Consider the following 10,899-nt stretch of genomic DNA (forward strand, 5'->3'; position numbering starts at 1 on the left):
CCTTTTAATCCAGGCCACACAACAGCAGGCAGTCCCTCTACCACAAGCACCTGCAACTCTGCCCCAGAGCCCACCCACAGCAAGATGGGAATGCTGGGGAATTCACCCTGAAGTAGCCCTCGATCAATGACAGACACGCAGTAGTGAGCAAATCACTCAGCTTCTCGCCCCTGGGGGAACACTCAGAGCGCCCAGAGGTCCCCAGAGGAACTGAGTCCAAGGTGCCCCATTACAATGGTAATCTGCTCAGTAAAGAACCCTGCAGGGGCATCCTTCTTTTTTATGCTTCATTTCTCTGTTTCCCTACTGGAAATTCTCGGGATCACCTCCCAGTGAAGTACTGGCACTCAAATCCTTGTCTCGTGGTCTGCTTCCAGGGGAGGCCAACCTCAAAGGTGTGAGAGAAAGAAAAGTCAAGGATGACTCCTAGGTTGTTGGCCTGACCAGTAGAGCTTCATCATCTTAGCGTAAGTAGCTACATATCCTGAGCATTTGTCATGTGCATCTGGCTGGGCCTGTGACACAGAGTTTGCCGATTAACTATCCCAGCCGCAGTGTGCAGTGTACAGGATCGTCCCCATATTACCAGTAAGGAAACAGGCTCAGGAAAGTTCAAGCCTTTGCCCAGAGTCAGACAGCTAGTAAGTGGTGGAACTGGTTTTCAAGGATCTGGAGGTGAGAGAGGGAGTAAGTCCACCCTGCTTTGGCTTGGCTGCTCAGAACATGGGATCAAGACGACCCCTATTTCCACTAGCCAGCCCCTCACTCCCAACAGGAAAGTTCTCCTTTCCTCACAGTAGAGATTTTTAATGGTGCTACCATTCACCTTTTCACTGATGGAGAAAGTGGAGGCAAGAGAGAGAGAGAGACCAAAAGTACGGAGGTGGGAGAGAACAGACGAGATAATGACAGCTATTTTGCCGGGGGTGCTTACAACACGTGTGCTAAGCCCTGTTCTTTACGTCATCTCATCTTGCCAAAAGCCTTGAGGAAAGAATTGTCTAAAATTATCCCCCATTTAACAGAAGCAGGTGTTGGGGCGGGGGGGGGGGGGAAGGACAAGGTCAACAGAACAGTGAAGAGACGATCCAGCCCACCTGACATCTCGGTGGCCTGGGTCCAGCCCCACCTCCCTGTGACTCAGCTGCTGTTTTCCATTTCTTTTCTTTCTTTCTATTTTTTAACAAAACAGTTCCACATCCTACTTTCTGAGCATTTCCTGCCTGGTCCCGGGGGTGGCAGGAGCGGGGAGTTTAGGGAATTAAGCCTCTGAAAGAGGACTGAAGCTACATGTCAAAGGACAGCCACATGACATAAAAACCCTCGTGCTTTCAGCAGTACCAGCAGGGCTTTGGAGAGAGAAATGCCGGCGGTCTGATCATCTGCAGCGCTGAGGAAGGAGAGCAGCCTATGCGTCTGCAACACGGGAGGGTGGTTTTGTGGCCGAAGGGTTGTGTGCAACTGTGACAGCAGGGGTGATTCTTAACCATGCATCATGTGGCAGTGTCAAAAATGTACACCACTGAGATATACCCCCAAAAGGGTTGTTCTCTTTATTTTCAGTAACTGGTCTCACACTGGAAGATCCATTCCCACCAATGATGGAAGAAGATGGGAAACCCTCTCCAAGATGGCCTCAGGATGCAGGGGGCACTTAAGCAGCCTCGAGGCCCTGGCTGGGGGTGAGGGACATGGCTCTCATCCTGCTGGCTCTCGTTAATGCCGCTTTGAGGTGTGGCTCCTCTCACCTTGCTCTGAACCCTCCCAGCTGCCACACTGCTGCAGCCAGGGGACTCATGGTCTGCTCACTGGGTGTGGCCAGGGCCCCTGGTCCCTCACTTGCTGCCTCTGCCCCACCATGTTCTCATTGACCTGAGTCTCAGCACATCCTCCCTCCTTTTTAAGCCACCCACTTGGCAGCCTCTGTTCTGGGGTCATCCGGAGCCTCACCAAAATATCCCCAAACTTGTTCCATCCTGCATCTCAGAGACTGCGGGCAGTCAGGAGTCTCAGCCCACCCACATCCCCCAGGAGAACTAAAGGCTGGTGCTGGATCCTGGCACGTCTCCTCCAATTCCCAGCTTCTACTGAATCCTCTCTTTCTTCACATGCTGCTTCACCCACCATGGGTCAGGGCCCCCATTCCCCCAAAACAATCCTGGTGTGAGTTACTGGGTGTTAACAGATGTTTACTGGAAATTTGGGCATAAGATAGGTTCTGAATGTAGCACAGAATGATTCAGGTGAGAACTTGAAATTGGATATTAACCATAAAAATCCCTGCCTTAGAAATCCACTGGCCATTCCCCGCCAGAAGGAATTAACCTCTCCCTGGCCTGACTTTCTTACCAACACCTGGGACCCCTGCCCATCTGCCCTCTTCTCCCTCACAACCCCACACCAACTCTCACACTGACCATTAAAGACTCCCAATCCTAGTTCTTTCTTTTGCAGAACAATTAGCCCTCTCTAGGCAATATAGGTAGGGGTGGGATAAGATAGGGGGTCTCCCCCTTTATTATCGAACATGTCCATTATGCACTTTTTCCCCTAAGCCCAAGAGTAACTCCCCCCCTAAGATTTTTGCCCTCATTTTAGATCAGCCAGCTCAACTTTAACCAGCTCTACTAAAACAACATTTTTGTACTGCCTTATACATTTCTTTGAATCCTCACAGTGAAAAGTAGGCAATGTTATTATCCCCATTTCACAGACAAGGAAACCGAGGCTCAGCAAAGTTAAAGAATACAGCCACTGAGTGAACCAACAGCCAGGCAAGAACTCAAACCCAGGTCTGCCTTACTCTAAACGCCGTGCTCTCCACCACTGCCCATCCTGGGAGGAGCTATGTTTCTGCAGCTGGGAGGAGAACCCCATTTTCAGAACAATTCCCACGCGGCAGGAAAGGCCAGTATGCTGCAGGGTCATCTGTGGAGCCAGGAGATAAGAACCCCTGACGCTGGGGGGAGGCTGCTCCCCTACAGTCCCGACCACCCATCTTCACGGAGCACCTTCCAGAGCTTCCTGAGTCAGCCTCTCCCCTGGCCAGAGAGTCACCACTGTGAACACCAGGGCAAGTCCCATCCTGCAAACAGTCACCTTGGGGCCGACCATACCGTCTCTAGACCTCAGAGCTACAGAGAGGAAGCTGCAAACTCGAGGCTCTCCCAGACCATCTAATCAGCGTGCACCCCTGGTGGGCAGGCACCATGCCTCTTTCACCTCTACTGGGGAAAGGGACCAAGCCCAGGAGGCCCTCATTTCCAACCAAGACTGTTTCTTCCCCGCCTCATGAAAAAGGGCCCCAGCAGGAGGCCCTGACTTCCCGACAATGTGCACAGCTGTGACCATTCACTGAGTGCCTGCTGTGTGCCAGGCATTGTACACAATGACCTCCTCTCGTCTTTCCAGTCCCAGGGCTCAGTAGTATTGGGTTGGACAAAAAGTTTGTTCGAATTTTTCCATAACATCTTACGGAAAAACCCGAACGAACATTTTGGCCAACCCAATAGTTGGCCCATTTTACAGATAAAGAAAACCATCTAGCAAGATCATGGCAGTTTCTTGAGGTTTTGCAGCTTCAGCAGCAGATGCCGAAATTTGAACCAAAGCTTGTGCAACTCTGAAGCCTGTGATGTTTCCACTTCAACACCCTCTGTCGGAGGAGATAGATAGTGATCTGCCCCTCCTTCCCTGGGTCCAACCATCAGTCTTTTAGGGGAAGGCACATAAGGCCATGTTTTTGGTGTCAAAGTGTGATTCTAAAAGGCCAGTCACCTGATGGGACGAGGGGTGGGGTGAGAGGCGGCAGCAAGGATGAGCCACTGGGTGAGACATCCCGCCTAAGAGAACCCCACTGAGAGGACCTGGGTCTCTCACTGGACTCAGGGATAAAAGAGGTTCTGAGACTAAGAAACGCCAAGGGAATTCCTCCTGGACACCTGGGCACGTCCTGCAGGTGACTCTTTATAAATAAACCAAACACGCACATGATACAAATTCTGAAGATGCAAAATAGTATCCCTCTGGGGGAGGAGGGATAAATTGCGACTTTGGGACAGACATATACACACTACTATATTTAAAATAGAAAATCAACAAGGACCTACTGATAGCACAGAAACCAGGACCTGATCCCACACATACACACTCACCCAGCTGCTGTTTCCAGCCTACTTGGAGCCCACAGATTCCTGACCATCCACAGCTCTGAGGTGGGTAGCAGTGATTACCCTGGACATTTATCCACCAGCCTAAAGAACAAAAAATCTCAGGGAACTCAGCTCAATATTCTGTAATAGCCTAAATAGGAAAAGAATTTGAAAAAGAATAGATACATGTGTATGTATAACTGAATCACTTTGCTGTACACCTGAAACTAACACAATATTGTTAAACAGCTATATTCCAATATAAAATAAAAATTTTCAAAAAAGAAAAAAAATCAAGCAAGCTAAATGGGATCTGGGTGAAGGATTCATGTAAAAAAAAAAAAAAATATATATATATATATATATATATATTTCTTTTAACCAGAAGCTGAAAATATATACTAATTTTGAATAGTTATATTGGTTAGAATGATATATATCAATTTTTCAAAATATATTTTTTGTCCTAAGTAAACTGACATTTTAAATGTCTAAAAGCTTTAAAGAAATAGTATCCCTCCTATCCCTCCCTGTTCCCAGGCCTCCCTCCTGTTCCCCTTCCTAATAAGAAGGGAAGGTAATTGTTACCAGTTTCTTACAAGCCTCCAAAAGAGAATCTATACATGTGAGTCCTTTTTTTTTTTTTTCACACATGTAGCACACTACATAGACTATTCTGTTTCTCTCTCTTTTTTTTTTTTTTAATATTTATTTACTTGGCTGCGCCGGGTCTTAGTTGCAGCACGCGAGACCTTCATTGTGGCGTGCAGGATCTTTTAGTTGTGGCATGCGAAGTCTTAGTTGCAGCATGTGGAATCTAGTTCCCTGACCAGGGATTGAACCCGGGCCCCCTGCATCGGGAGCACGGAGTCTCAGCCACTGGACCACCAGGGAAGTCCCTATTCTGTTTCTTACTTCTTGTATCTTAGAGATCATTCCATATCTGCACGTAGGGAGCTACATCATTCTTTTTAGTAGCTGCCTGACATTCCATTGCATGGAAGTGCCAAATTAGTTAATCAGTCCCTTACTGAGAGACAGTCTCCAGCCTTCATTATTACAAACCATGAATATCTTGGATATATTAGGTCGTGCCTGTGTGCATATGTATGTAAGATAAATTCCTAGAGGTAGAGTTGCTAGTGCTTATTAAATACAATATATGCTTTAAAAATTCAAATGGATTTTGCCAAACTGCCCTCCATAGAGGTTGCAGCAACGTGTAGCCCACCAACAATGAAAGGCAGCACAGGGAGTGCTTTCTATATGAGGAAAGACCTTTAGCTGGCAGAGACAAGATGGGGGCAGACAGGCAGGCCTGTGCCTAGCCAGACATTCGTCCTAGGACAAGTGACAACGATGAGCCAGCACCACCAACAGGCTGCTCCCTGCAAGCAAACCACCCATTTCACAGATGAGAAAACAGGCCCTGAGAGTTGCCATGCCTCACCCAGAAACCAGGACCTGATCCCACACATACACACTCACCCAGCTGCTGTTTCCAGCCTACTTGGAGCCCACAGATTCCTGACCATCCACAGCTCTGAGGTGGGTAGCAGTGATTACCCTGGACATTTATCCACCAGCCTAAAGAACAAAAAATCTCAACAGACCCTCTCCATGGTTACTGCTGGGCGGTGGGCACCGAGGGCAGGAAAGAAGTGAGAGTAACACGGGAGCCATGGGTGTCCTCATCAGCCACTCTGGGAACAGAAGCAAGCGTGGCGAAAACACTTCTCTATCTTTGTACTTAGAGAGTATCTTCACATCTACTAACTCGTTCCACCTCCACAGCAGTTCTCTGAGTTACACAGGGCAGGGATTCTTATATTCATTTTCCCTGTTTTATAGATTTTAAAAACGAAGTACAGGGCTTCCCTGGTGGTGCAGTGGTTGAGAGTCCGCCTGCCGAGGCAGGGGACACGGGTTCGTGCCCCGGTCCGGGAAGATCCCACATGCCGTGGAGCGGCTGGGCCCGTGAGCCATGGCCGCTGAGCCTGCGCGTCCGGAGCCTGTGCTCCGCAACAGGAGAGGCCACAGCAGTGAGAGGCCCGCGGTTCAAAAAAAAAAAAAAAAAAAAAATGAAGTACGACTTGCCCATTGCTAGAGAGGAACAGAGACTAGAGGCAGACCTAGGGTTTCTGGTGCCTAATCCTGGCCACATCCTGTTGTGCACCTGTGTAAGCAATCTCCTGTGATATATGTCCACAAAAACCCCCCTTATCTGCCCACATCCAGGATGAGTCACCCTGTCCCTAGAAATGTTGTTTGGGACCCTCCAATGCATGGCTATACAAGAATTCCTTTCTCTGGGTCCTCATTTTTGTTTCAGCTCTGTAGATACATCCTTTGTGAGGAGACTCTTGGGATGGGTGGATTTGTACTGTATCTAAGTGTCTGGTGTGGCCTCTGCAACATGATGGGTGCTCAATAAAAATGTGTTTCCTGGTTGGCTGAGAGGCTGGATAGATGAATGGATGAATGGATGGATGGATGGATGGATGGATGGATGGGTGGATGGGTGGGTGGAGTATTGGTTTAATTTATTTATTTATTTTGTTTGTTTTTTAAATTTTCTTACACAGCATCCATTCCCCCTTCCAAATATTGCCTTGACATCCTTTTGTGGAATTACTTCTCCCCCAGGGTATATAGTCTCGGTGGTACTGCAAATCAGGTGCTCTATCCTCTCCCAGCCAAGAAGCAAGCAAATGACACCAGCTTGGCTGGTTATCCTCCCTCCCTAGGACTCTGAATCCTTAATAGATTGAGAGATGGATAGGAAAAATGGCTGGAGTACATTTATTTCAATAGTGGTGGCCTGATGAGACTGTCAAGCAGTAGCTGCTGCCCAAACACCCAGACCTGTCCTTTTTCCAAGTCGGGTTCTCCAATGCTCTATCCATTCTAATAGCTACTCAGCATTACCCCCAGTACATTACCCTCCTGCTTAAGTTAGCCAGAGTTGTTTTCTGCACTTATAAGCAAAGAATCTTAAATGACACAGATGTAGAGATGAAGGTACGGGTGGATGGGTGGAGGAATGGAAGGAATGAAGGAGCGAGTGAAGTGAAAGGGCCGAGCAGTGAGCATGTGGACGAATGCAGTACTGCCCATGGAAGGACTTCATGAGCTAAGTGGTAAGGTGAGTCCCAAGCCTTGGAAAGACGGGAGGTAAGAAGGGGTAATAATGATAACCCCTCAGCCTTACCTGCAGGAGGAGTGATATGAACCAATTTTAGGGGCAATAAGACACCTATCCCCAGCTCTCCTCCAGGACACTACAGATCCTCTAGTTTTGTATCTTTTAACGGAGAATGGCCTCAGAAATAATACTGTCAAACCTCCATTTCCTAGATGAGGAAACTGAGGGCCACAAAAGGCAAGAGGTTTGCCAAAATCTCACAACTAGGTTTGGCGCTGAACTGGGACTAGAGCTCAGGTCTCCTAATTCCCTGTCCCTTGCTCTTTTCACTGCCCAAAGCTTCCTCTGTTAGGAATGACTAAGGTGCAGAATTTCCAAATCCCATTTTGAGGCAATTCCCCAAGGGGACTTCCTCTCCTAGGCTGAAGGTCCTAAAAAACGCAAATGGCTCAGGAGGTGCTAAGGTCCATCCTGTTGTGGCCTGAATGATCTGCGGTGGGGGGATGCACAGGGGAGGCAAGGCGAGAGACTGCAGACCCCCAGCCCCGGGAATGGACGCAACAGCCAAGAATCCAGGGGGCTTCTCGGGACCAGCTCAAAAAAGGGGCAGAATCCAGATCACAGCCACAAGAATCCTGTAAGATTCTGAAACTTGTGTCACTTCCTTTGTAAGCCTGTCTGTGAAACTCTTTGAAAAAGGGTCTGTGTGCTGACCTGCAGGGACAGCCAGGAAGGGGGAAGAGGGGACCATGTCTCACCCCATGACCAGGCTCAGAGAGAGAGAAATCCAGAGAAGGGCAGAGCACAGGGCCTGAGTCTCTGAAGCCTGCCGCACAGAGGGCAGGAGAGCTCAAGGCAGGCCTGAGTCATCATTGTTTTCTATGTGTTTTCTTCCTAATCAGTGAAATAATGCCTAAAATATCTAGCACAGCGCCTAATAGCTAGTGGAAAATCACCGTCAACACCCCTTGCCTGCCCTCATGCCTCCTGACACTGAGCTGAGATGAACACCTCTCCTGGGCGGAGGGGGGAACATTGAGGGAAGAAATGCTAGAGCCTGGACATTTGGGGAGAGAAAGAGAAGGCATCAACTTCTGAGTATGTACTTGTGCCAGGAATGGTGCCGAGCAGTCCAATGGTTGCCTCATTTCATACTCTGCGGTGTCCCAGGAGCTAGGATTCTCTGCGCTATTTCTAGAAAGGAAGCCAAAGTGTAGACTAGCTAATAACATGACCAAAGACACACAGAGAGTAAGTGATGTGTCTGATTTCGGCCCCAAGTTTGTCCCCCTTAACCGGCCTTTCTCCTGGGGGCTGGGGACAGCAGAAGGGAGGGGCTGCCGTCCTCTGAATGTATGCACAGAGAAAGGGGAAGCCACCGACAAACACGCAGAGGAAAACAAAAACAAAAAACAGACTCCAAAGTGTGAGGAAGAGGCCCTGAAATCGTCTGCCCCCCTTACCCACCACGCCCCGCCCCCAGCAGTTTTGGAAGAATTGATGCTTCTGCCTGGGCCTCGCTCCCACAGCTGCCCCCCCAACCCCCGCCAGGGTGTGTTGCAGTGGGCTCCTCCAGTCCCCCGAAGCAAGTGAGCACATCAGCAAACACACCGCCTGTGGTCTCCAGCTGCAGAAAACAAGTGGGGCGTACACAGCCCCTGAACTGTGTGGTGAAGGTGCGAAAGGCCGGGGGGGCCAAGCTGCAGCCTTCCAGCCTGACTGTGTTTGAACAGGAGAACGGTCGTCACAGTTGGTACCCTGACACAGTGAAATGTAGCAGGGGATGGGGAAGGGAAGGGAGGCACAGAATAGAATGACATAGGATGAACAAACCAGAGCTGGACCAAAAGGCAAGGGCAGGCTGTAGCAGGAAAAGTCTTGAAGAGGGGTTCAAATCCTGTTCCCACCTGGGCAGATCCCCTGAGCCTGCTGGGAGGCCTCCCCTTGCACCTTCACCCTGCCGCCCCCTACAGACCTCCGCCAGCACTAACGGAGCACCTACCCCAAGCAGGGCCCTGTAGGCACAAGGAAGCGGGAGACGGCCGCTCACTGGCTCAGGTGGGACACGTGTTAACAAGAGCAGAGGAGGGACACAACCAGAGAGCAAATCTCCAATTTGTGAATGGAGAAAATTAAGGCTCATCAGGAGGAAATGACTTTGCCTCAGGCTTCTCCTGGGGCCCAGACTGGGATTCCTAGAGGATGGAGGGAATTTCCCTGCTTTGGACATTTTTTTTTTTTAAAGCAGCCAAAAAAGCCAGAGCTGCTCCCCACACAGTCGTGGGGGGAACTCCAGGTCAGGGCAAAGCTTCAGAATCCAGATACGATGAGGTTTCGCTTTCTTTGTCTGCTTTTGGTTTTCCTAACATCACAGTGGGAGGCTGAGCAGGCAGCCAGCTTCGCTTACGAAATGAAATGAAAGAGGAAAAAGGAAGACTGGGCCAGGAGGGCAGGGGAGGAGCTGCAGTAGGCTGGGGCGGAGTGTGCGTCTGGCTTCAGTGCGGGATGTGCTAGGAAAAGGGGTGCAGGACGGAGGAAGGGTGATGAGAACCAGCCCTCTGAACTCCAGAGGCCCATCAGTGAGCCTGCTGGGTCTATGAACCTCTTCTATGCAAAAATTACATGTGTGAGGGTTTGGGTAGGTCTCCACATGTTTGTGGAAAGTGTTCACAGCTTTCATCAGATGCTTAAAGGGCTCCATTCCCCAAAACAGGTTAGAATCAATCTCTCACTCGACAGATGAAGAAACTTAGTCCCAGAGAAAGTAAGCAACTTGCTCCAAGCCAGAATTAATAATACAGCTGGATTTTGAACCCAGGAGTCAGACGCTAGAGAGCCCATGAACTTAATCAAGATGCTGTAAGAAGTTATCAAGACTAAAGCAGCATTAATTTAGCATCTATCATGTCCAAGACATCTGTTGGAATGCAGGGGGAGAATACAAAAAACAAATAGAAAAAAAAGCATAGGACATTGTTACTGTGTTCAGGGAGTTAAGACGAGACCAGTGAAAAGTTGACTCACAGTAAAGGAGTATGTTTTCCCTTGTTCTGGGTGAGCTCTCCCCTCCCCCGCCCCACACAAACAGACACTCCAGAGGGCAGGTCTTTGGCTCACATGGTGTCCTCAGCACCCAGAGGGCTGCCTGGGTCACAGCAATTCTCAGTGACAATTTGCGGAGGCAGCAAGGAGTGATGGAGCGGTGTAGGCCAACCACACTGGCGGGATAGGGAGGACAGAGACAGCTTCGTGACGTTTGCACCTCACCTGACGGTCTCCTAAGCACGTCCACTGTCATCACTTCCCTTGATCCTCTCGACCGCCAGTGTGGTGAGTCAGACAGGCAGGCGTTCCTGGTTTTCGGGAACACAGAATGCCAGGTAAATCATAATGACAGTTGCCATTCATTGGACACCCACCCTGTACCAGGTACTGTACTGTTTACACAGGTGCTCTGATTTCCTCATGGAATCAGTACTTTGGAGCCAGAGGATATACTGATTCCGTGAGTCTGAACTCTGATTTTGCACAGGAGAAAGTGAGTGGCAGAAATGGAATTACAGTCAGGTTCTTCTCTCTCCTCTGCACACCCATAATCCCCTG

At 49.3% G+C, this 10,899-nt stretch overlaps 1 long non-coding RNA gene across 1 annotated transcript in view; it reads right to left on the reverse strand.

The window, feature by feature from the left end:
* Positions 1–10,899, reverse strand: part of LOC111163678 (uncharacterized) — a 42,865-nt gene that overhangs the window by 17,494 nt on the left and 14,472 nt on the right. The window contains exon 2 of the long non-coding RNA XR_016388982.1: positions 1–10,649. This exon is cut by the window's left edge and continues 17,494 nt beyond it. This is a non-coding gene — a long non-coding RNA (uncharacterized LOC111163678). The remainder of the gene's footprint in view (positions 10,650–10,899) is intronic.

This window comes from Delphinapterus leucas, chromosome 19 (assembly GCF_059928025.1).
Source record: "Delphinapterus leucas isolate spDelLeu-1000000601 "Yukka" chromosome 19, BTC_Dleu_Yukka2, whole genome shotgun sequence".
Classification (NCBI taxonomy): Eukaryota; Metazoa; Chordata; class Mammalia; order Artiodactyla; family Monodontidae; genus Delphinapterus; species Delphinapterus leucas.